This window comes from Eulemur rufifrons, chromosome 25, assembly GCF_041146395.1.
Source record: "Eulemur rufifrons isolate Redbay chromosome 25, OSU_ERuf_1, whole genome shotgun sequence".
Taxonomy (NCBI): Eukaryota; Metazoa; Chordata; class Mammalia; order Primates; family Lemuridae; genus Eulemur; species Eulemur rufifrons.
This window is the reverse complement of record NC_091007.1, coordinates 9,779,110-9,803,869: the sequence shown is the minus strand read 5'-3', so window position 1 is coordinate 9,803,869 and position 24,760 is coordinate 9,779,110. Positions and strand designations below refer to the sequence as shown.

Below are 24,760 nucleotides of genomic sequence, written 5' to 3'. Positions count from 1 at the left end.
CCTTCTCACCCTCTTTTGTTCGTTCCCAGCAGCTCCTTGACCCCTAAATGACAGGGTGGCCCAGGGCGCAGTGCTCAGCCCCCTCCCCTGTTAACACGCCCAGGGCCTGGTGTCAGCATCACACACACGCTGACGACCCCTGAGTTTAGAGCTCCAGCCCAGACCTCCCGCTCAGCTCTTAACCATATCCAGCTGCTTCCTTGGTATCTTCATGAGATGCCAGGTAACCGACGGCATCTTGGACCCATCGTGGCTTCTCATGCAGCCTCTCCCTTCTGTAAAAGAGGACATTTCATCCTCTCAAGCCCTCAGGCCAAAAACACTGGAGTTGCCCTTGACTGTTGTTTATTCCCATTGCACCTCTATTCCATGAACAAATCCTGCTGCTTCTCCCTTCAAAATATCCGTCACGTGATCATTTCTCAGCCCATCCCCTCCCTCTTGCAACAGCCTTCTGGCTGGTCTCTCTGCGCCCACCTGTGTGCCCCTAGAGTCTATTTTCAACGCAACAGCCAGGTGGTCCTCTTAAAATGTCCATCAGACCAGATCCCTCCTCTGTTCAAAACCCTCCAATACCTTCCGATCTTGCTGAGAGTAAAGGCCAGAGTCCCTAACAGCCCACGGGGCGCTCTGTGATCTGTGGCCCTCGCCCCCGCCCCAGGGCTGCCCTCATCATTGGCATCCATCCCTTCCGGCTGCTGTCCCTTGAACTCAGCATGTGTGCTCACCTCAAGACCTCTGCACTTGCCATTCCAGCTGCCTAGAAAGCTTTTCCTCCAGGTACCTGCACAGTTAATTCCTTCACCTTCTCCAGGTGTCTGCTCAAATGTCACTTTCTCAGAAAAACTGTCCCTTGCCACTTTATTTAAAATGACACCCTTCCCACTTTCTCTCTCCAGAGCATAGCAATAGTGAATGCTGACGTCCCATAAGTGTTTCTATTTTTCTTATTTATTTTCTTCTTCCTTCCTGCCATTCCTTTTCCTTTCTTACTTTCCTTTTGGACTCCCTCTTCTAGAATGTACGTCCCATACTGGCAGCGATTTTTTCTGTTTTGTTCACTGCTGTGTCCTCAGGAACCACAACAGTGCCTGGCACAAAGAATGTCCTTGCTAAATATCATTTGCTAAATAAATAAATAAATAAATCCCCATTTTGCTGATGGGAAAACTGAGTCTTAGAAAAGTTGAATGACTTAAGGTTCCTCAGCTGATAAGGGGGAAATATGGGACATAAGCTCATATCCTTTGGTCAGTGGACCTAATCACTATAGTATCTGGCCCCTCTAGCAGGCAAAGCAAGAATTATTTCCTTTCTTTTTTTAATGACAGGGTCTCGCTCTGTCACCCAGGCTGGTGGAGGGCAGTGGCCTGATCATAATTCAGTGCAGCCTCAAACTCCTGGGCTCAGGTGATCCTCCTGCCTCAGCCTCCCAAGTGGTTGGGATGACAGGTGTGTGCCACTGCGCCTGGCTAATTTTCTTTCCTTTATCTTACACAGACATGGCGTTATTCTCCAAGGCATTTTTAATTATATTATTTGATGACTTCTCTATAACTTGAAAAATGTATGATGTTTTTCCCATTATTGAGAGTCACAACTTGCTCAAAAATAAATAAGGGTGATAAAAGAACATAGGAATTCCAAATTCACGTGTTACTTTATAGATTACTAAAGGTTTTATTTGGGGATTCATTTCTAATTTGAGAAGACAGAAAAAAATCAATAATTGAATTAAATTCATTATCAAAGTAGTAAAGCAGATCAGAAAAATTCATGAAAGCAGTGTTCATAGTCCTTCATGACTTGGCTTACCTATTTTCATCCTAAACATACAGAGAAAATAGCTAATTGGGGAAGAATTATCTAGACATATGTTTTGATAATTGTTCATAAGACCCAGGTCTTTCTAAATCATTAAAGATGTTACTATTTCTGAAGAATAGTAAAGTTTTCTTTGAAAGTGATCATTCTGATCAGTAACTACAATTCATGAGAAAATGCATTATTTTGAGAGTGAAATTCTCCTTCCTCTGTGTATTTTCTTAATTGTCAGCTCAGGTGAACTCATTTACATTGGTTCCTTAGGATAACTGTTTAGGGAAAAAGAAAACCATTTCTTTCTTTCTTTTTTTTGGTTGATTTTTTGTGTCCTTTTCCTTCCATTTATTTTTTATCGTATATATTCATGGGGTACAAGTGCAATTTTGCTACATTGATACATCACATTGTGATGAAGTCCAGGCCTTCAGTGCAAACATCATTGAAGCCACCCACATTGTACCCACCAGGCCACACCCCATCATCCACTCCCCCCCCCCCGCCCCCCACCTCTCCAAGTCTCCACTGTCCATTGTTCCACACTCTTCTACCATGTGGGCACGTTATTTAGCTCCCACTTATAAGTGATGGAAAGCCCTTTCTTAAAAAAAGAAGTAACTCTGCATTTTAATAAAAGAAAAGCCAATGGTCTGGCTTTGAGGGGGAAGCATTGTGTCATTTGCTTTACTGGCTTAGCCGAGCTGATGTGGCCTCCTTGGGAGATGGCTTGAGTCACAGTGTCTACTGCGTGGGGCAGATGGAAGGAAAGCCGTAGTAGGTGACAAGCACTTGGTGAGGCTTATGTATGCGTGGGCCAGGCAGACTTTGATAAGAATAAAGAGGAAAATGTGAATCTGGGAGAAATGATAGAGAAAGCAATAGCTTGGCTTTCTCACCATAATAGATGTGGGGCCTGAGAGAGGAAATGAAGATTATCTTGAAGTTTGTGCAGCAAACTGCCGGGGTGTTCTTGATAAGGGACTACAGGGGTAAGTAGGGAAAGAAAGAGTGAAAAGGGGCTGGGCACAATGGCTCACACCTGTAATCCTAGCATTTTGGGAGGCCAAAGCCGGAGGATTGCTTGAGCCCAGGAGTTTGAGACCAGCCTGGACAACATAACGAGACACCTGTCTCTAAAAAAAATAAAAATAAATAGCTGGGTGTGGTGGCAAGTGCCTGTAGTCTCAGCTACTTGAGAGGCTGAGGCAGGAGGAGCACTTGAGCCCAGGAGTTGGAAGCTGCAGTGAGCTATGATGATGCCACTGCACTCCAGCCTGGGCGACAGAGCAAGACCCTGTCTCAAAAAAATAGTGAAAAGAAAAGTTCTGCTTTTATTAGTCACACTGATAAACTGTCTCTTAAAAGACTATCAGTCTTTCCAACCAAGCTAAGAATTATCATGAGCAAATCATTATTAAAATCAATGTTCATAGCACTAGGTTCCTCCTATTCTGTGAGAAAATTTTAATGTCCAGTCCAATTTGTTCAAAGTTTATGGTCCCCTCTAGGTTACCTATTTCATCCTGAGTCACTTGTAGCACGTTGTATTTTTCTAGGAATTCTAAACTTTCCAAGAAAGTTGTTCGTAGTGTTTTTGCGTTCTCGTTTCAGTTTTGGGTATATACAGTTATGTCTCCATTTTCGTTCCTAATATTTTTTGATTTGTTCTTTGTGTGTCATTGTCTCTTAGCCTCTTTTGTCTCTGTTTCTCATCATTTTGGACAGAGGTTTGTCAACTTTGGGGGGCTGTCGAAGATAAAGATGGTGTCTACCGTATCTTCACATTTCCTTCTTTCTTTTATCCCTAGGAGTAGCTGTGTAGGAAGTGGTGTAGATGACAGCAAATGGCTCCCACAGTTGTTGTAAAGAGAAATGAGCTGGCAAAACAGGTGCCCGTCCAAGTACAGCGTCCTGCAATGTGTCTCAGCTGTTGACTTAGAAAAGCGAGGTCACTGGGGCAAGTTGGAATCTGAGGACAGGGCGGGTTGTTCAGAGTCTTGGTGGTGACTGTCTGAGAGGCAAGCAGGGAGAGCTGGGAAACGTGGCCAGAAGCTGCCCTCAGCTGCCCCGGAAGCACTCTGTCCTTTTCTCATTCATTCAGGCCTTCGTTCTTTCTTTTGTTCCTTCTAAAATTCAAACTTACATGAACGTTAACATGATCTGGCTGTTGCTAACACCAGTTTGGATGTTCGTTCATGTTCAGTTTTGTGTTGTCACTTGAAATGCAGTTTTAAAAGTCTACTAATCGGCCGGGCGCGGTGGTTCACGCCTGTAATCCTAGCACTCTGGGAGGCCGAGGCGGGTGGATCACTCGAGGTCAGGAGTTCGAGAGCAGCCTGAGCAAGAGCAAGACTCCCCCCCCCCCCCAATCTCTACTAAAAATAGAAAGAAATTATCTGGACAGCTAAAAATATCTATAGAAAAATTAGCCGGGCATGGTGGCGCGTGCATGCCTGTAGTCCCAGCTACTCCGGAGGCTGAGGCAGAAGGATCACTTGGGACCAGGAGTTTGAGGTTGCTGTGAGCTGGGCTGATGCCACGGCACTCACTCTAGCCCGGGCAACAAAGCGAGATTGTGTCTCAAAAATAAAATAAAAGTCTGCTAATCATTAGCAGTTCAGATGTGTGGGTGGCACACTTCTCTACGCGGAGTTAATAAGCAAACCTTCTCTGGCAAGATTTAACCTTAGCTGCAGTTTGGACTTTACTGGCAAGCTCCGAGTGGGTCAGAGTGACCCTCTTTCTAGCCAAGTCTGGGCAGCAACACTGCTAGTGCCAAACTTTTTATACACATGAGGACTAATAAATAAATAAGCTACAAAATCACTTACCATTAAGTCCCGAAGAAACTATAGGCTACGGTGAGTTAAGTATCTTATCCGAGGTCACCAAGCAGATCACTTTGGTCCTTGCCTAGTCTTCATTTTATTATTCCATGCACTTATTTTATTAAAATGAATAAAAGGCAGGTGAATACATAAAAACGGTGTTCAAGTAGTTATTACTAATCCAAGCATGCCAAAGGATACTTCATGCTAAAGGAAATGTGTGTATCAAGAGTGAAAAACAGAAAGAAGAAAAAGTTGGAGCACATTCTAGAACGTTCTCAGTAAAATGGCCATTTGTATTATACGTTAGTTAGTTGAATTAAGAAATACATAGGAATTATCTTTATTGTGTTTAAATACAGAGGTGGTTTGTTTACTCATTAAGATCCACTAGTAAGGCATCTTGGTATTTTTGAGAGGGTGAGCAGTTGAAGATTCTTTCTTCTCTCTGCTTTGTAGAGATTTTCGTTTTAATATGCAGGAAGACTCTCAGGAAATCCTTTTTTCTGCTTGTGGATTCATGGAAAGAAAAAGACATAAAACTCACATCTTTGCCTCCTGCAGTAGTTCACGTGACTAACAGCAGTTACAAACGAGAACCACCATTTTACAGAGTCCCTTTAATTTTAAAATTGTAAACAACAAAGAGCAAGTGTTTTGTCAAAACCCAATTAAGCATTGTAGGCGATACATATATTAAAGGTTTTGAAATTAAAACTCTCCTGAATTTTAAACTCTCTAGAAGTGGCGAAGTATTCGGCTACATTGTGAAATACAGCTCTGTGTGGCAGAGCTTGCGAAATGCTTTGTGTTGGGTAACGACTGCGCGACAGAATCTCCGTCTTTATTATTGGCGCTATTAGCATATTTAATGAAATGATTCCACTACTTTGCTCACAAATGCTCATGCTCAGAGGCTGTTTTAATGTAACAGCTTATCGTCTAGTTTATAACACAGCCATTCAGATTTGAGTGCATCACTTGGATCCCTTTTAAGTGCTACTAGTTTTAAAGGGTAGAAATGTGCTATATGTCCTTGGCAAACCACACATCTTTTCACAAAAAATTTTCCACCAATGAGTTCTATAAGTCCCTTCATTGAAAAGCATCATCCTTCTGGGCTATGGAACATTACGTTAATGTCACGCAATAACCGTGCAATCTGGTCAAGCGAAATAAGGGAAACACTATTATATTCATATTATTGTGCTATTTAAGTGATGAAATTAGGGTGCCATGTTCTTAACGTTGTTTTACTTTCCCTATGTTTTCAGCATTCAGGTTGTCAGGGTTCAGTGAAGACTGACTCTACCCATTGAGCTGTGCAGGAGCTTGGTTAATACCCATTAAGAATTCCTTCTGGCTCCTAGTTTACCTGAATAACTGCTGAGCTCTGTGTGCAATGCCTCTGCAAGTCTCTTACCTTCCGCTTGCCCTTACATTCTCTAAGTTCTATCCTAAAGAGCATCTGTCTGTCTGCCTGTTCATCCATCTGTTGTAGAATTCTAAGACAGCCTCCACGATTTCTGGCACCTGGTGTACACACACCTTCACCAGTTATTCAGCCATATATTCATACTAATCTAGGTATTGCTGGGAAGGGATTTTGCAGATGTAATGAAGGTCTCAAATCAGTCGACTATAAGATAGGAAGATGATCTGGGTGGGGCCTGCCCTGGTCACATGAACACTTTAAATCTGAGTCTAGAGGAAGTGAGAGATTGGAAGGCCAGAAGGATTTGTCAAGCCATGGCTCATGGGGAGGACCACATGGTGAGGTATGTGGACAGACTGTGACAGCTGACAGTGGCTCCCAGGTGATAACAAGGAAACTGAGATCTTAGTCCTAGAACCACAAAGAACTGAATTCTGCCAACAAACTGAATAAGCTTAGAAGAGACCTCGAACTACAGATGAGATGAACCCCGAACCCTGCCAAGATCTTGATTTTGGCTTTGGGAGGCCTTCAGCAGAGAACCCAGCCATGCCATGCCTGGATTAACAATGAGCCAATTAATACATGAGGGTTATGTTAAGCCTCCAAGTACATGGTAAGTTGTGAAGCAGCAATAGATGTCTAATACACCAATTTAGAACCTGGTCAACCTTAGCTCCATTCGAGTCCTAAAGCCTTTCTTCTTTTTTCTTTCCCTGCTCCCCATTATTATTTTAAAACAAAAACAAATAAGCAGAAATTAATTATTTTCTTTGACCTATCAATTCAGGATATGAACACCAGTTGATCAAATCTGTTCTTACAGGTGTTATGTTCAACGGCAAAGGGCTTTTGTCTTGTTTATAATCAGAGAGATTTCCCTTGAGACTATTGTAGCACCTGTTACTGTCACCCTCCACTATTAGTTCCTCATGTCTGATTCCAGGGAAGATTATCTGCAAAGAGGGCCACACCAATTCCTCCTACCGTAGGACTGTACTCAGGTCCCTCTGCAATGTTACTACTGCTTCTGCCATCAAGGGATGGAATCTATTTCCCTAATCCTTGGATTTGGGCTGGCTTTGGGATGTTTTGGAATGAGCGAATGCAGCAGAATGACCGTGAAGCTAGAACCTCACCACTTCCTCTTTCGCCCACGTGGACCTGGCTGCCACGTGGGGAGGTCTCAGCCATCTTGCTGAGGAGGCCCTGAGTAGGGCATCTGAGATGCCCACGCCCATAGCTGCAGTCAGTCACCTTCTGGACTTTGAGGCCAGCCAGGACGAGCCAGTCCCTGGCCAACCTCCCAGTTGACTACAAATGCAAGACAGAGCTCAGCTAATACCACATGGGGCAGAAATGAGATATCCCAGCAGAGCCTTGTCCAAACTGCCAGCCCACAGTATTGTGAGCAAATCACGCACTCTAGTTTTAAGCCACTATGTTTTGAGGTGATTTGTTACACAATAATAGATCATGGGTACAGATTTTAAATGACATGGCTTAAAATATATAATTTTAAAATTAAAACTTTCTTTTTGAATGTATTACTACCTATTCAAATGTACCTGTACACAGTGCAAAATTTAAGATACAAAGAGTATACCTGTAAAAACAAAATTCCCTCCTCTAAGACATTGTTAAGCATTTCTCATCTTTTTGGAGCTCTTCAGGGTGATGGTTAGTGCCTAAAGTAACAAGATTATGTATGGGGAAGATGACCAAAGTGGAAGATAAAAAACAACATATCTTATTCTAAATTGATCCACTTTGCTCCGTTTTATGTCCCCAAATGTTCATTCCTGCTTTCTTCAATTTTCCTTAGGAATGAACTTAAAAGGCCTCCAGATGTCAAAGCAAAGGGTTGAGGTTGAAGCTGAGTATAAGGGTGAACTCTTATGGGTTAGCAGGCTAAGATGGAAAATTGTTATGTATGTTTTCCAGTAATGTGAGATTAGAGAATCTCTCACCACTGATGGGTTAAATGACTCAGAAACCATTCAGAGGAGTATTTTCTTTGCATTGTATTTGGAGGAAGGAAGTCAGTAAAGGCCCTCCCTGCCACCTGAAAACCATGTCAGCCCAGGAATAAAAACCTAAGCACAGCACAGCAGGTTCCCAGGCCACCGGCGCCCATGACCTTTCGCAGAGTGCTGTCCACATTCAGGAAGTGGAATCTACAGGACATGAGACCAGGCTGAGAGTCTGGTTTCACTGGTGGAGCCCTGGGAAGTCCAGCTGTGTCCTGAAATGCCCGGCTTCCTCATTCAATGGACACCTACCACACACAGAGCGGGATGTTGCAGGTGCTACGTGGATGGTATGGACACAAATATAATAACTATCACCCTACTTCATAACCCTGAAGTTCTTATTTCTGGGGTCCACCCACAGTGGCTCCAGAAGTCCCAAATCAAATTGGATACTTGATCTTACCTGGATCAAAATCCCCCTAAGATCTCCTAGGGATGTGAAATAGCCCCAAAGAGTGGATTTAATAAATTGGTGTTGGCCTCCTGTCTTTTTATAAAGCTTTGAATTGAGAAATTCAAAGTAAATATTTGCTCTCCACTTACTTGTTTTTAGTTTAAAAGAAAGTATGGTTATCAGTGCAGGGGGGTAAGGTCATCACTTCCAGCCTGTAGGCTTTTGTACCCCAGCCGACGGAACAAGCCTCTGTTTCCATTTCTTCCAGATGACTGGGAAGAGGCTGTGTGGTCACTTATCACATACAGACTCTCTGCCCCATGGCTTGGTGTCACAGATGTTTGTCCAGGTTGTGTTTTATGGACAAGTCAGGCTCACTGGTGGGTGAGTGCTTTACCAACGTTAGACTCTAGAATCCAATGCATGCTTCTTACATTAGTCTGATGGGGCTGCCACGACAGAATACCACAGGCTGGGTGGCTTCAGCAAGACATTTTATTTTCTCACAGTTCTGGAGGCTGGGAGTCCCAGATCAGGGTGCCAGCAGGGTTGGTTTCTGGTGAGGCCTCTCTTTCTGGTTTGTAGACAGCTCCCTCCTCGTTTTGTCTTCACACGGCCTCTTCTCTGTGTGTGCACAGAGACTGAGAAAGAGATTTGGTGTCTCTTTCTCTTTTGATAAGGTCACCAGACCTATGGGCTTAGGGCCTCACCCTTATGACCTCATTTAGCCTTAATGACCTTCCTATAGGTCCAATCTTCAAATACAGTCACACTGGGGGTTGGAACTTCAATATATGAATTGCAGGGGGCAGGGGGACGGGTAACCCAATTCAGTCCGTAACATTCCTAATATGTCAGATATTGCATTAAGCACAGGGTGGTAAAGATATATTTGTATACATGTCCAGCACAAACTCTGTGCTCAAAGAGGCACATATTTACAATACAGTGCAATAATGACAACACCATGCTAGGGGCGGGAGGGGTGGAAAAGACTCATTCAGTGATCAGGTCAGGAAAGGCCTTTCGGAGAAGCCTTAGTCTTAGAGAGGAGATGAGCTTTTGGCGGTAGGAGGTGGGGTGAAGGTATGTCAGGCAGAGGTGGAGGCACCTTAGAGGAGCGTAATGAGTTGATATACTCAGTCTGCCAGCCAGTTGTCACCATCATGTCACAGAAAGGGCCATTTAGCAAACGTGGCACTCTGGCTGAGGTGGGTCCCCTGGGTGTTTGGGGGATTGTTTAGGGGCTGTAGGAAGAACTCACAGAAGTGGTCAAGGTGGTATCAGAGAAGTAAGCTGCACTATGGGCTGCTACTATACTAAGGAGCTTGGACTGGATCATGTAGCAAGAATTGGGCACCCATTAAAGAGTTTTAAGCAGAGGAAGGAGCTGAGCAATTTGCACTTGGAAAGTCCACTGGGGAATCAGTTGGGAGGAAAAGAGTGAGTGAGCCTAGGGCCAGTTAGGAACCCCCTGCCACAGTGTGGTGACAAGGTCCCAAAGCAACTCTGGCAAGTGTGGGTGGACAGGGGAGAGGGAATAGTAGGCATCTTGTACAATGCACAGGACTTGGAGTTGTTACCAGTGTGGGGAGGGAGAGGAAATTTTAAGTTGGATGCTATTAATAGGTTCTGGTTTGGTGACTGATGGAGCCATTGTCAAGAACAGAAACAGTGCAAGGATGGGAAGAGAAGGAAGAATCGTAGGAAACACCACAGACAAGTTCACACATCTCAGCTTCTTGGCTGGGAAGGAGCTTCTCTCGCCAAATCCTGTGGCAGATGACCCCACCTCTCAGGGGGCTTCAGGGACCTAGCGATGGCCAGGCCCTGACACAGCTGCGGGGCTGTGGCTTAGGGCATTGTCTGTGATAGATATCCTCAGAATAAGTAATTTGTTTACAAAAATCCGTGGTTGATATGACTTTTCTGTACGACTACAGCCCGAGCTGTTTTAGTGAGAAAAGTTTCCCAATAAATAAACCCTTAGTCATCCGTTGCCAAGACAATGAAAAAGTTTTTGATCTAAAATCCATGAACCTGTTGTCCTTTTGGTTGCTCTGAAACAGATCCCGTTTCAGATCCTGGTTTTGTGCCTGCTGTAATTCAGGTAGATGGTAATCTCAGAGCCCTGGGGTTGGCCAGAGAGGCAACTTGCCGTGAGAGAGCTGAAAAAAATGAAAAGCAGGGAGAAAAAGAGATAAAAGAAACCCTTTCTCCCTCGTGCACACATTTAAATCTCTAATTACCCTTTGATGAAGGGAGTAGGTGGAATGTGAGTCAATCTCCAGGTCACTGGGTTTTGAGTCCCGGCTTGGCAAAGAATTGGTCCAATTTACAACAAATCTGCTTCCTTTTCCTCCCTGATTCCTTTTGAGTTTTCTTCCAAGACGTATTGGCAGGATTTCAACCGGGACAGGAGGAGCATCACAGTCGTGGATTGGACATGAGACCAGACATTAGGTGGCCAAACACTCCTGAGAACCTGAGAGAGACAGAGAGAGAGAGAATGTGAGAATGAGAGAGCACGAGGGCTTTGCTCGTGGCTGTGAACTTGGGTCTGCCACCGTCCTCTCTCCTGGTGACGCTCAGTGTTTTCCTTCAAACGTTCCCTCTCCCCTCCCGAGAGTCCCCGAAGCCAACCCAACAGAAGCGACACCAGCCCCTCCCGACGCGACCCCAGCGCCCCCCGCGTCTCTCCTGGGGCCCCGCGGCGCACGCGGGCGGGCGGGGCGGAAGGAAGGCGTGGGCGTGGCGCTGTGGGCGGAACGGGGGCGTGGCCTAGCCGGATTAGCCCCGCCCCCGGCCCGCCCCGCTGCTTAATTCGGACGCGCGGAGCCGCGGGGTGCGAGAGCCGCCCTGAGCCGGACGGGCTTGCGGGCCTGGCCGCCGCGGAGCCGCCCTCGCGCCGCCTCGGGCTGCCGCCGACCAGCCGCACCGCCGGGGCCGCCGCGGGCACCCGGAGCCGGCCGCAGGGAGCCGCGCGCCTTTGTGCGCACCGAGGTGGGTTCGCCTCCCGCACTTACTTTGCACACAAAGACGAGGGGCTCGGGGAGGCGGGCTGCCCTCGGGGAGGCTGCGCGGCGGCCGCCCTGCCAGACCCTGGCCCGGGGACCCTCCCAGCGGGCGGGCGGCGGGTGGCGGTGGGGCTGGGGTCTCTCGTGCGCGGGCGTGCGTGGGGCCCGGTCACCCTGCGCCGCGCCTGGGGAGGTGCCGGGGCGCGGGGCCGGCGCGCGGCGGGGCCCGGGCGGTGGCCCCGGTTTAGGGACGCCGGGGGGCGCTGTGAGGGAAAGGGGCCCGGCGGCCGCTCGGCTCATTGTTGTTTCCTCGGCCCTGCCAAGGGGAGCCCCTTTCCGGAGCGGGGTGCGCTGCCCGGCCTGGGAGCCCGGGGTCCGCGGCCCGGCGCCAACCCCTGTCCGGCAGACAAAGGCGGGGCCGCGGGGGGTTGCCCCGGCTCGCAGGGTGGCCGTGACACCAGTTCCAGTCTGCAAGTAACTTTTCCCCTTTCGGCTCTGCTCCGTGGCCGCTGCTCCAGGGAACCCAGCATATGGGTGGCATCTGCACACCAGAAGTCCTAACATTTTGGGTCCCATCATTTCCCTCCAAGCATCTTCAGGTCCCCGGGAGGTGGCACTGATGCGTATGGCCAAGTTTTAACATGCTGTGTAGGGCATGGTGTCGACAAACCCATGCGATCTTTGAAGAGGAATCCTACTGAAAGGATAAATTGCAGATCTTATTCTCTGTAGCAAGGTACCAACCAGACCTTTCCTTGCTCGGAAAGATTTTAGTGACAGATCAAAGTTACTTGCTTGGAATGGGTGAGATATTGAGGGGACATTCAGCAAAGCAGAATGAGGCCTGTTAGACTTTACGTTCCTAAACTTGAGATTTCTTGCCAACAGGTACATCAGTTCTCTTCTGTGGCCACATCCCCCCTCCCTCCAAGCCTTAACTTTGAAATTTTAGCCGACAACCAAGTTGCTTTAAATTGAGGTAGTGTCTGGGATGCCTGTCTAGAGATTTCTTCATGCTAGTAGTTTCAAGTTTAAAACCGCTAAATATAAGATTATATTTAAAATTGAAAAAAATGCATAAAAAAGATCACCTACATGCCCATCACCCAAACACACCGGAGGATGAAGGCATCTTTGCTTGATTTGTGGTTTGGGCCATGGTGTGTTTGTGTAGATAGCTAGAGAGACAGACACAAAGACTAAACGAAGGTGTTACTGATCCTTACCTGTACTTCTCACGTCTTTAGTAATGATAGTTCTCCAATAACAGTTTGCCACTTTCACACGTGATTAATACTGACAAGTTGTTTTGAAATATATTTCTTATAGGCTTGTAAATAACCACCTGTACAGAAGGGAGAGGGAAGATACAGGAAAAACAATGTAATTTCCACTTTATTTGGAAGACTGAGTTGACAAAAAACTTTGATGGACTGTAGTCTTTCAGTTTCAGCAGTAATCTAGGATTGACTTCTTTTTTTAAAATGAAACCATCTTTCAGCTTTTAAAATATTTAAAAAGTAAAATCGTGTTCTGATTCATGAGAAATATGTGTTGAAAAGGAATTCTTTTTTGTAGAACAAGGAATCTACGGCTGGCTACATGCTTGCTCGGAAAGACTTTATACTGAGAAACTAAAATAAGGGTTCCCTGTGAATAGTGAGTAGTGTTGAGTGCATGTCTTTGGTGCAGACAGAAATCGTTATTCAGCCACAGACTAGGTCACTGGACACTTTTGTCATCACATACTTTTATTTCCCCTTTGTAAAATCTTCAGACATTTGAATTCTCTAATATGCAAAGTAAGAAGAGGTCTTTGAAGATGCTAGGTGCAGTGGCTCACGCCTGTAATCCTAGCATTCTGGGAGGCTAAGGCAGGAGGATCCCTTGAAGTCAGGAGTTTGAGACCAGCGTGGGCAAGAACAAGACCCCGTCTCTACCAAAAATGAAAAAAATTAGCCTGGCCACGTGTCGTGCAGCTTTGATGATGCCACTGCACTGTACCCAGGGTGACAGAGTGAGACCCTGTCCCCCCCCCCCAAAATAAATAAATAAATAAAAAATAAAAAGAGGTCTTTGAGACAGCCATTTAGAAGTGGGTTTATCGTTAGGATGATGCAATTCTTTTTGAAGTTAGGAGAATTTACAAGAAGGAAGTTGCGGTTATGTGCTATCAGGTGCATTCTCACTGTTCCTAGTACTCGGGGCTAATCTGCATGCACGCTCGGGCAGCGTTGCAGTGTGGTGGTGACCTGGGAGCCAATGAGTCAAGCGTGTATTGTCTGCTCTAATGACCAGCATTCCTTCCGGAATTGCGGTACCTTTCTCCATAGAAAAGTCAAAAGAAACTCCAAAAGGAACTGTCAGAATCTCCTACCCTGGAAGACTGGAGAGTCCATTCCTGGGGTGGTTAAAAGTGAATTTGGTTTGTGCTGGAGAGAAGTGAAATGAAAAAACTTGTTCCTGAAGTGTGGGAGGATGGACGCTGTCATTCATTCATTCATTCATTACCATGTTTTTGTTTTTTTTTAAATTTAAAATGTCACAAGTAAAGGTGTTCTTTGGGAGTGGTTGTGGGGAAGAAGACTTTTCTCCTGACTGAAGGAAGGAGCACAGACTATTAATATGGTTTCATGTTACCACTAGCGCCCCATCTTTCCCTTCCCTCTGGAGTTCTATGTGCAAGTGTTTTGAGAAAGTGGGTCAGGGAGTTCGGTCAGGTAAGATCTAGATTTCGAGCATTTGTAGAAGTACCTGGCTTTATTGGGGAAGTCGTCACCCTTTAAGGCCCTTTAAGCTGTCTGTTCAGCCATAGATTTGGCCACTGGATGCTTTTGTCATTGCATTGTTTTTATTTTCCCTTACCAAAGATGTGAGTTAAGCACACCTTAATAGGAAAGCAGGATGTATGGTCTGTGCTTTATAGTGGTGGTGTAGGGGTGTGTGTGTCTGTGTGTGGGTCACATGGTTTGGTGACAGTAATGTTCCCTCCACATAGGAAAGTCTTGGAATTCCAGGCTTGTGGCATTGAGAGCTGCGGTATAAGCAAAGCTCCCCTTGGAGGCCGTTCGAGGGCAGGCCTTGCTCAGGGCTGCTCTTCCCGAGGGGCTGTTGGAGAAGTCCTTAGCAGTGTGAGACTTAGAAGTCTTTAAAGGGGAGGGACACTGAGCCTCGGAAACCTTCTGGGTTAAGTATGTGTTGTCAAGTCTCCTTAAACAAAGTTGAAAAAATACAAGATGCAGACCAGCTATGGCCATCATGGCTGTTGTGGGTACATGTGGTTGCAGGATTCTCTCTCCTCTTCCTCTGTTCTCCTTTCTGTTGTCAGTGCCAACTTGAGTTATCCGGGAGCATCCACGAGTGACAGTCCTGCTTGGCCACAGCTCTGGGCCAGAGGAGTGGGCTTGCAGAATAAGGCAAGGTTCTTCATGCGGGCTAGAGGAGGAGCTTTGAGCCAGGCACATTGGAGTTGGAATCCAGGGACCAGCTTTGTGACCTCCAGCAAGTCATGTGAAGCCTGTGAGCTTCAGTGTTTTCACTGGTGAGGCTGACTTGCTGGTATCTACCTCCCACGGCGTGGTGAGGACACCTGTGAGGCCGGGAAGTCCCAGCACATGGTCCCTGAGGCAGGTGGTGGGTGTTTATATGCTGCTGTGACAGTGCCCACAGCCTTTTAAAAATGTTCCTTTAAAAATGTTATTATGGGGAGAACACTTAACATGAGATCTACTCTCTTGACATACTTTTTAAGTGTACTTGGTAGTATTGCCGACTACAGGTACAATATTGTACAGCAGATCTCTAGACATCGTTCATCTTGCATTTACGCCCGTTGGTTAGTAACTCTCTGTTTCCCCTTTATCCCAGTCTCTGACAACCACCATTCTGCTCTTTGAGTCTGTGAGTTTACCTATTTAAATACTTCATGTAAGTGGAGTCACATAGGATTTGTCTTTCTGTGCTTGATGTATTTATTTCACTTAGCATAATGTCCTCCAGGTTCATCTATATTGTTGCATATGGCAGAATTCCTTTTTTTTTTTTTTTTAAAAAAAATAAGGCTGCATAGTACTCCATTGTATGTCTATACCACATTTACCCATTCATCTGTGGGTGGACTGTTAAGTTGATTTCCACAAAACTCTTAGAAAGAATCGTAGGGGAAAACGTTCATGACCTTGGCCTTGGCAGTGATTACATGGCCATGACAACAGCAGCGCAGGCAACAAAACCAAAAATAAACAAACAGGATGGCATCAAACTAAAAAGCCTCCACACAGCGCAGGAAACAATCCACAGAGGGAAAAGGCATCCTATGGAATGTGAGAAGATATTTACAAACCACGTATCTGGTAAGGGGTTAATATCCAAAATATATAAGGAACTCTGACAACTCACTAGTAAAAAAAAAACTAATAACTTGAATCAAAAATGGGCTAAGGACTTGAGTGGACATTTTGCCCATAGCGTTTCAACTCAGATTTTAGTGACGCAGCCGGCAGTGATCTCGAGGTACTGACATAGGGACACTTGGGAGGGTGAGGGTCTTCGTCCTTCATCCTCACCTGGCTCCTCAGGATATTGTCATGCTTTCAGGAGAGTTTTAAAGATAACCTGGTTTTGATATTAGAAATAGCATGGTTTATTCTATTCTTGGACACAAGGTGTGACATTTTTCCTAAAGTATCATTGTAAAGTGTATGGGAGGAAGGCTGTGATACTGTGGCGTAAGCTTCTCTGTGTCGTCATTACTATATGAGACAGAGCTTCCTTTGTGAGGATTAAAGTTAAAATTCATGCGTCAGCCAGGTTTGAAGGCATCTGGGCCTGATGGATGCTAAAGAGTTTACAAAGACCATCATATTATATTATAAAGTCCTATAGAATCATAGTATAGAGTCCAGCAGTATAATCAATCAGAAGTCGTTTATGAATGTCTAACATAGATGGATTAAAATTCCCATGTCCTGGAGGAAGTTGAGAATGTCATTGTGGTTATGTGTATGTGGAGGGACTTATAATACTCTTTCCCCTGTGACTTGATGTCATTTGAAATAGGCAAAACTGTGGTCAGGGTTCTTTTTTCTTTCTTCCTTAAGTGGATGCTCAGAGTAGTGTAGTGCATTGGAAAGAAAGAGGTCTAGACTTTGAAAATTCTCAGAATCTTAAACCTAAGCTCCCTGTGAATTAGTATATGATCTTGGGGCAGATCATTATTTCTGTTTTCCAACATTCTCCTCTATAAAAAAACAGAGAGAATCACACTTAGCTACCTCTTAGAGGTGTCTTGAGGGTGAGGTGGAAGCCTGCGTGGTTGTCCTTCTCGGGAACGCCCGGGGATTCTGATAACATGTGGGCCACCGTCCCGCACAAGTGAGAGGATCCAGGGCCCAGAATAGACAGAGAAGCAGCCGTATCATCTTTTAGGTTCCTGCTGTGGTGGGTCCGTCCTATTAGTCTGGGCTCAGGGGCTGGGAGGCGTCGTAGGGGTAACAGACAATCAGAGTTGACCTCTCAGGGCTCCCGTATTCTTGTCTATGAAATGCAACAGTAATAATGGCATTATTTTTATTACCATCTAACAGTTCTTGAGCACTTCCTATGTGGCCAGCCATCATGTTAAGTGCTTTATGACATTTCATTCATTCAGCAAATATTTAACGAATGCGACTGTGTTCCAGGCACTGTCCCAGACTCTGGGGATCTGTGGCTAGGATGGTGGGGAGGACAGACAGAATCCCCACCTGCGTGGAGTTTATATGCTAGTGGGGTGACAGACAGTAAAGAATGACATGGATAAGGTGACTCCTGTGATCCGTGCTATTTAGAAAACTAAGGCCAGGGGGCTGGAGTCTGGTGGGAAAGCGTGTGGTGTCTAGGGTGAGAGGGGTCTTTGAGATCTGGGTGAAGCAAGGGGGTGACCTTGCTCCAGTCTGTCTGTGCAGAGCAAGTGCAAATAGCAGCCCCGGGGCCACAGGAGCCTGTGGTGGAAGGAATGGCGAGAAGGCTGGCATGGAGGGGGCCAGGTGGGCAGGGCAGGAAGAGGGATGTGGGATGGGGTCCTTGCAGGCCGTGGCAGGACTTAGCCGATGGGGAAGCCATGGGAGGGCTCTGAGAAGGGCATGGAAAAGATGGGCCTTGCCTCTTACAAATGTCTCCCTGGCCATGGAGAGCAGCAGGGACTGCAGGGGGCAGGATGCAGGCGGGGAGATCAGTGGGGATGGAGCTGGTGAGGTGGACGAGAGCTGGTGTTTGAGGCAGAAAGGAACTGCTAGTGAGCCAGCCACTGGGTGAAAGATGGTGCCATTTACTGCTGTGGGAAGACTGGTGGTGGGTTCTCTATATAATGCTCACCACAGCCTCTTGAAGTATTGTTTTATTCGCATTTTGCAGATGCGGTGGAAACCAAGAGTGAGAGAAGTAAACAGTTTGCCCTAGGAAGAAGCTGAGCCAGCATTAGGATCTGAGTCTGATTAGGGCCCAAGTTTTGTGCTTTCAACCATTTTCCTGTACTCTGCAAATATCCGAATTTACGGTCATGCCAGATTGATATGAGTGTACCCGTGCAGACACTTTGGAAATGCAGCTACTTTTTTTTTTCAGTATAGTTTTATTGAGGTATAACTTACATTTCCTACAAATTCACCCATTCTAAGTGTACAGTTCCGTAATTTTTAGTAAATTTGTAAGGTTGGGCAGCCTCCCCACTGTTTAGGTTTAGACTTTGCAGTCTCTTCCCACCCCATTCCCAGATCTTTTTTCTGTCTTTAGAGTTTTGCCTTTTTTAGAAATTTCCTGCAAATGGAATCACATAACATGGCCTCTTGTGCCTGGCGTCGTTCGTTTGGCATAACGTTTTTGAGGTTCATCTGTTGCATAACACATCTGCTTTTGAGGAACATTCTTGGCCTTTGTCAGAAAGAGGTGCTCTGTGCTAATGAGAAAAACCCTCCAGTGAGATGTGCCTTGAGATGATTATAAAAATAACGATAGCTAACATTTACCAAGCATTTATTACATGCCAGGCATGGGTACCTTCATTATCTTCTGTGATCCTCCAAGCAATTCTGTAGGTGCCATTATCAGTGTTTTACAAATGGGGACGCTAAAAGCACGGAGAGGTTGAAAAGCTCGCCCAGGGTTGTAAGAGCTGAGATCAAACTCGGGTCTTCTCTCTGCAGAACTGCCCCTCGAACTCTCCTTGGTGTTCCTTTAAATGAGTATTTAAAGCTCGTGGCATCTTAGCTTCAGAAAGGGGTTGGAGCCCCAGTTGGAATAATGTACTTGCCAGGTAAATCTAAAACTGTATGTTTAAAGAGAGTAACTGTACTGAATTTTTATTTTAACATTCCCATATGGAAATTATAGTGCCTTGGAGTGAGTGATCCATTTGTGAAGTAGTTTTCTTATGCGAAGTGTCAGGATGGCGCCAAATTAAAAACTTAATTATGTCATTAGGCAGAGCTTGTGTGTTTGAGTTGTGTTTTAAATATTGTGTTTACCAGAAACGCCATTTTGGTACAAAGTATCCCCAGGCTATTGCCTTATTAATGGATGGAATTTAATTAGGCATCATGCATTTTGCAAGATGTTCTTATAATTGTGTTATGTATTAACACATTTTACCGTCCCTCTAACAATTCTATAATTAAACAGTATTTTTTCCTATCCACATATAGTCTGTGTTGCATGATTTCATATATTGTATTGCAGAGGGATTCTTCCTAACTTTTTTTTTCCTTCCCAACTTTCTAAAATGAAATTATGCCATCGTCAAACTAACTCTTCAGGTGTAGTACATCTTCCACTTCGGAGGACTTTAAATTATAATCCCAGTTTACTAGTTCAAAATAGCAAACAAAAAAGCTGCTTTTTATTTTAGGAAACCTGGTTTTAAGTTTAAAGAAATGAATAATTAGTAATACTAAATTTTAATTTAAAAAGATTTCCATCAAATCTTTGTTAATCTCTTTATATGGTTGGAACCACAGGACAGTCTACCATTTTTTAAAAGATTAACTGGTGAAATGCTAGGCTTTCAAAACAGGTGAAAGAGGACAGTCGTCGTTCCATACTTGTTGGGCAGTTCTGGGCAGGTTCAAACTAGAAGCTTGAGGGCAGGTAGCAGGTAGAGACTTAAGTGGTGCAGTAAAGAAGCCCTTATCTTGTAGTTGCTGCTGGACATGGTTCAGCTTTAATCTCTGTGTCCTAGCTGGACAGCGTGCATCAGCTGCTCAGGCCACCAGCACCAGCATGCGGGTCGCAGTCCTTGGAAGCGGGCCCCAACCTGTTTCTTTTTCCATTCCAGACTGGCTGCTGATGGCACATGTCTGCAGGGAAGGGGATATGTGACATTGCAGAACCAAACCAAATAAAATTGACATTGCAAGGAGTAAAAATTGGACGCTACATGTTCATGTGTGCGCTTTATGCAAGTTATTACGTCAGTTATCTGTCCAAAAAAAGATAGACAAAAAGCAAAACGAAACCACAAAACTTCCAGGCGTAGAGGTGCTGGGGCGGTGCCCTGTTGAGAATGCAAAATCAAGATTGCCACTTTGGTGTTGTGATCTCTTTTTCTCCTCTCCCACTTCATAGGTACCTCGCTCACTTCCAATGCTGGTTTCTCTGCTCAGAGTGGTGATTTTATGCTTTTTACATGAGTGGCTGTCAGAGGAAGCTCAGGTTGCTACAAACCTATTGGCAGAAATTGCTAGGAGGGGACCCTGTACATTTCCTCTCTAGACAGCCCCAGGAACTGCCTCTTGTTTTGTTTTTGTTGTACCTGAGGGTTTTCTATCCTGAGATGGGTGGGTCCCAGCTGTCCATAGCCTAGTTTCTGGGGCCAGGCCCTGCCCTTTCACCTGGAGGGTGGCTGGATGTGCAGTTTGGGAAATCACATGGCCAGAGATGAGGGAAGCCCAGGGGTCTGTTGAACTCTCACCTCGCCAACACTGATTTCACCCCTTATTAGCTTAAAAATGGCTTTTCACAGTTGGTTTCTTCAAACTAGAACCCTAACGAAGTCCGAGCAGTGCATTTGAATATCATACCTCGTAAAGCTTCGTAAATCTGGAATAGTCCTTCTTCCCCCACCCTTTTTTGCCTGTGTTATTGATTTGTGGAAGAAATAAGGTCACTTGTCTAGTAGAATGTCCCACATTACGGATTTTGCTGCTACTTTTCTTTTAAAACTTGTCCCACTAGACCCTGTATTTCGGTAAACTGGAAGTTGGCCTTCAAGCTTGATTAGATTCAGGTTTGGCTCTTTTGGCAGGATTAATTTGTTGGTGGTGTCATCTACTTCGTGTTGCATCGTCTTGGGAAAATGTCTGGCTGTGTTACTGGCAGGGATGCTGAGATTGATCAGTGGGGGTCTTGTGGTGGCAGCTTGATCCTTTCATTGTGAATTTCCCCACTGACATCTCTCCCAGTGCCATTGGCATCCATTGATAACCGTTGCTTGGATTAATTACTTCATTGGAGATTGTTAATTCTTTTCTCTTAATGAGTCGGGAGTGAGTGTGAGATGAGATTGAAACTGGCCAGGATGTGAGGGAAAATTGTCAACGTTGATGTAGCTTAGAGGCATCTAAAGAATTAATAGAAAAAAGCAAAGATTAGTTTGGTTCTTCCAGTCATTGTGAGTACTTCCTGTCATTAATGCTAATTACCGTTTGCACAATCTTTTATAAATGTTATTGTGTCAGGTTAATTTTATTGTAAATCTTGTGTAATAGCAGTATTAAGGTCTTTGCACTTAGGCTAACTCTGTTGTTTCCATAACTTGGGGGCGGCCTGCTCACCACCTAAATGAGGAGATTATGAGCTAGGTTTATGAGATACAATTCCACAGAATGGTGTAGACCATGACAGGTGATCTTTTTTAATCATCATTTAAAATTTTCTGACACATAAGAACATTTATGCTCAGTCTTTTCTTAGAAAAAGGTCAGTCATTGGTGAGAGGAGAATGATAAATCTGAAACAGTTTTGTCTTCTGCTAAAATGTAAGAGACAGACCTCTAATGGCAACTTTCGACTTCATTGTTAAGAGTGTTTGGAAAGGCTAGATGATTGCATTGTTTCCAGTAGGAAGTAATTGAGAGTTCCTTTTAAAAGAGCATGGTCATAACAAATGAATATAATTTATGTATGCTCCCTCACTACCGGGCCACACTGTGCAGTACTACATCAGCAGTCTGATCTGGGGACAGCCTCGATATTTGAAGTCCCCTGGAATGGAAATACATTGATTCCTTCTATCATAGGCATGGCTTCCTTTTGCTGCAGTGTGTTCCTTGTAACCACACTATGAAAAGGATCATCATAAAGTAGGTTCTAGGATTCACAACGTCATTGTCTCATAATTAGGAGTTATGCTTTTGAACATAAACTTGCTATTATATAAATCATGGATGTGACCATTAAGTCGTAAAAGAAAGATGAAAACTAGAAACCTAAAAGACTTTGAAATTGCAAATGATGGTGTGTCATCAGAGAGGGTTTGAGCTTGGAGAAGCCATAGAAATCAAGAGATCATCTAATCATGGCTTCTCATTTTTTGTGAATAAACCAGCACTTAGGTGTGTTAATAGCTTGCCCAAGACCACACAGCTAATGATGGTTAGAGGTGGAACCCAAACTCATCCCAGAATAATGACCATTAATACTTGAGTGTTTCTTATGCACATGCTAGATGCTTTTTACATGCATCATTTTTTTGGTCTTCATGACAGCCCTGTGATGTAGGACTATAATTGGCTTTGTTTTCTGGTGAGGACACTGAGGCATAGACACATTTCAGTAACTTGCCCGAGATCACACGGACTCAGATGTATTCACTACAGAGAATATGCTCTTGTTCACCCTATGGTACTGCCTTCAGGATCATTCATTCGTTCATTGGTTCCTTTTTATTATTATTTTTAAAACTTCATTATTCCTTATTAAAGAAATGCCTTATTCCTAATGGCCCATAAACATTGCTTTTCAAGGGCCTTTCATGTACTCATAAGATCTGTTTTTTAAAAAGCACACTGGCTCTAATTTAGTTTGTAAATGTGGTCAATGGCAAGTGAGGCACTAGCTGTAATAAATATTATTTAAACAATTAATAGTTTTGCTTGGCTTGTTAGTATTTGAAAGAGCTTTTACTGATAGATGGTTCAGGACTCTTAAAAGATGTCCAGGTAGGTTTGAACTAATAGCTTCTTTCTTTTGATAAATGCCCTTTGCCAACCCAGAGCTTTAAAAGTAATTCCTTTGATCATTCTTAAAAAAAAATCACTTATCCTTCAGATACTTGAAAACATCACCAAGGAGTTGACTTGATGGGTCTGGAACCCTCACTGTCTCTTTTTTTTCCTCCTCTTCTTCAGTGACATCCCAGGCTGTCCTAAACCTGAGATTTCATAAACATCAGGTGGACTTTTGGGAGATAGTGTGTGAGGTTGTGGGTGGGGAGGAATGAGCTGAGAAGTCACCCTATCGCCAGGGGAGAAGGTGTTTGGTGTTGATATCTGAGTGTCAGCCTCGTTGTCTGAAGATGGTTCAGTGTACGCTCGCCATCCCTGTCTGTGCTGCCCACCGAGATCCCAGGGTGGGTGTTTATTAGTCTCGGCTACCTGTGTTAAGTGAGCACACAGGCAGGGGGAGGATGGGAGACCCTGGGAATGTCCAGGGAAGTGTCCACTTACACCTGGTTTGTGCTCTGATCCAGTGGTGACATTAAACAATCTGTGATAAAATAAGACAATTGGCTTTGCAGCTATCCATATGTATGCCCAGAGTAGCTTTGTTTGTTTTGTCTGTTTTAAATGCTTCTAAATTGCAATTCTTCATGAGCTTCCTATTTCATACTTACAGCTGAAATATGTGATAATTGACTCTACCAAGACTGTTTTCCCCCCTCCTTCCCCATTTGTGCTGGAAACAAAACAGCTTGCACGTACCGTCTGGAACATGTTGCACGCATGTGCTTCTTGGTGGGCCATAGCACATAGCTGACTAATTTCAAAAACTGCCTATTTATAGCCTCTTCAGAATCATTGTCAGACATTAGGCGCTCTCTCTACTAACATCGTGTTGATGAACATGGCTTTGTAAGTGGAGGTGAATTATATTTTACTCACGGATGAGTCATTGGATAGTCTTCTTTAAATGCACACCCCACCGATTCTCTAAAGTGTGTCACCCTAGTCATTGGCCCATGCTGGGGTTCTCAGCAGTCGTCATAGGACTGAACGTGGGACAAGGCCTTAGAAAGCACGAAACCCTCTTATTCTACAGATGAAATTGCAGCCCAGGGCTGCCTAGTCCCCGGAAAACAAAGGCCCTTAGTGCATATCTAGGACTCTTGCAGTGTCCCCTTGACTTCTAATTTAGCAGTTTCCTTCGCTGTCACCCTACCGACCCCATGCACTGGCACCTGCCGCCATAAAAGACGAAAAACAAGAACAGGAAACTGAACTTCCTAGTTATTGGGATGATGGCGATGATTTTACTGCAGAAAAAAATAATATTTAAAATTCTGTCATCCTAAAAAAACTGTCTTTTTTTTGATGTGTAAGACAGGCTCTTATTCATACTAACAGAAAGTCTTAAAAACATTAAAATTAGTTATTCATACCATAAACAAAAGGCTTCTACACCTGAAGGGCCAGTTTTATAAGCAGTGGTAGAATAGAGAGGTGAGTTAGGAAGCTCATGGGGCTGGAGGCCCAGACTGGAGCCCTGGGGTCTAACTGGAGAGTGGAGGAGAGACCCTGGGCTCGAAGGTGTGGACGGCTCTTAGTCTGCGCTGCTGTAACAAATGCAACAGACTGCACGGCTTAAACAGCTGACATTTATTTCTCCTCACGGTCCCAGAGGCTGAGAAGTCCAAAATTAAAGTACTGGCAGGTTCAACATCTGGCAAGGGTCCAATTCCTGGTTTGCAAAAAGATGCACCTTGTTGCTGTATCGTCACTTGGTAGAGAGAGATCATCTCGCTCATGTCTCTTCTTCTAAGGGCACAAGTCCCGTTCATGAGGGCTGCATCCTTGTGACTTAATTGCCAGATGCCTTCACACTGGGGGTTAGGACCAAGGGGGCATGAGGGAGTGGACCAGGGTCCAGTGTGCCCTCTCGGTGCTGTTTATAATTGTAGGAAGAGTGTTTCTTATTCCCTTTGGGCATGGGCTGTGTGTCCCTTTTGGGAAGAGTTGATATACTTCCTTGAACTTATGCAC

General features: G+C 44.7%; 1 protein-coding gene across 2 annotated transcripts in view; it reads left to right on the top strand.

Annotated features, from left to right (window-relative positions):
- FAM107B (family with sequence similarity 107 member B) overlaps window positions 1-24,760 on the top strand; it is a 184,261-nt gene that overhangs the window by 109,128 nt on the left and 50,373 nt on the right. Inside the window, exon 1 of one of the 2 annotated variants that reach the window (XM_069458986.1) lies at window positions 11,404-11,514. The exons of the other annotated variant lie outside the window; for it this stretch is intronic. The gene's annotated coding sequence lies outside the window, so the exon portion shown is untranslated. Of the gene's footprint in view, window positions 1-11,403; window positions 11,515-24,760 lie in introns of those variants that run through there. 2 annotated transcript variants of the gene reach the window in all.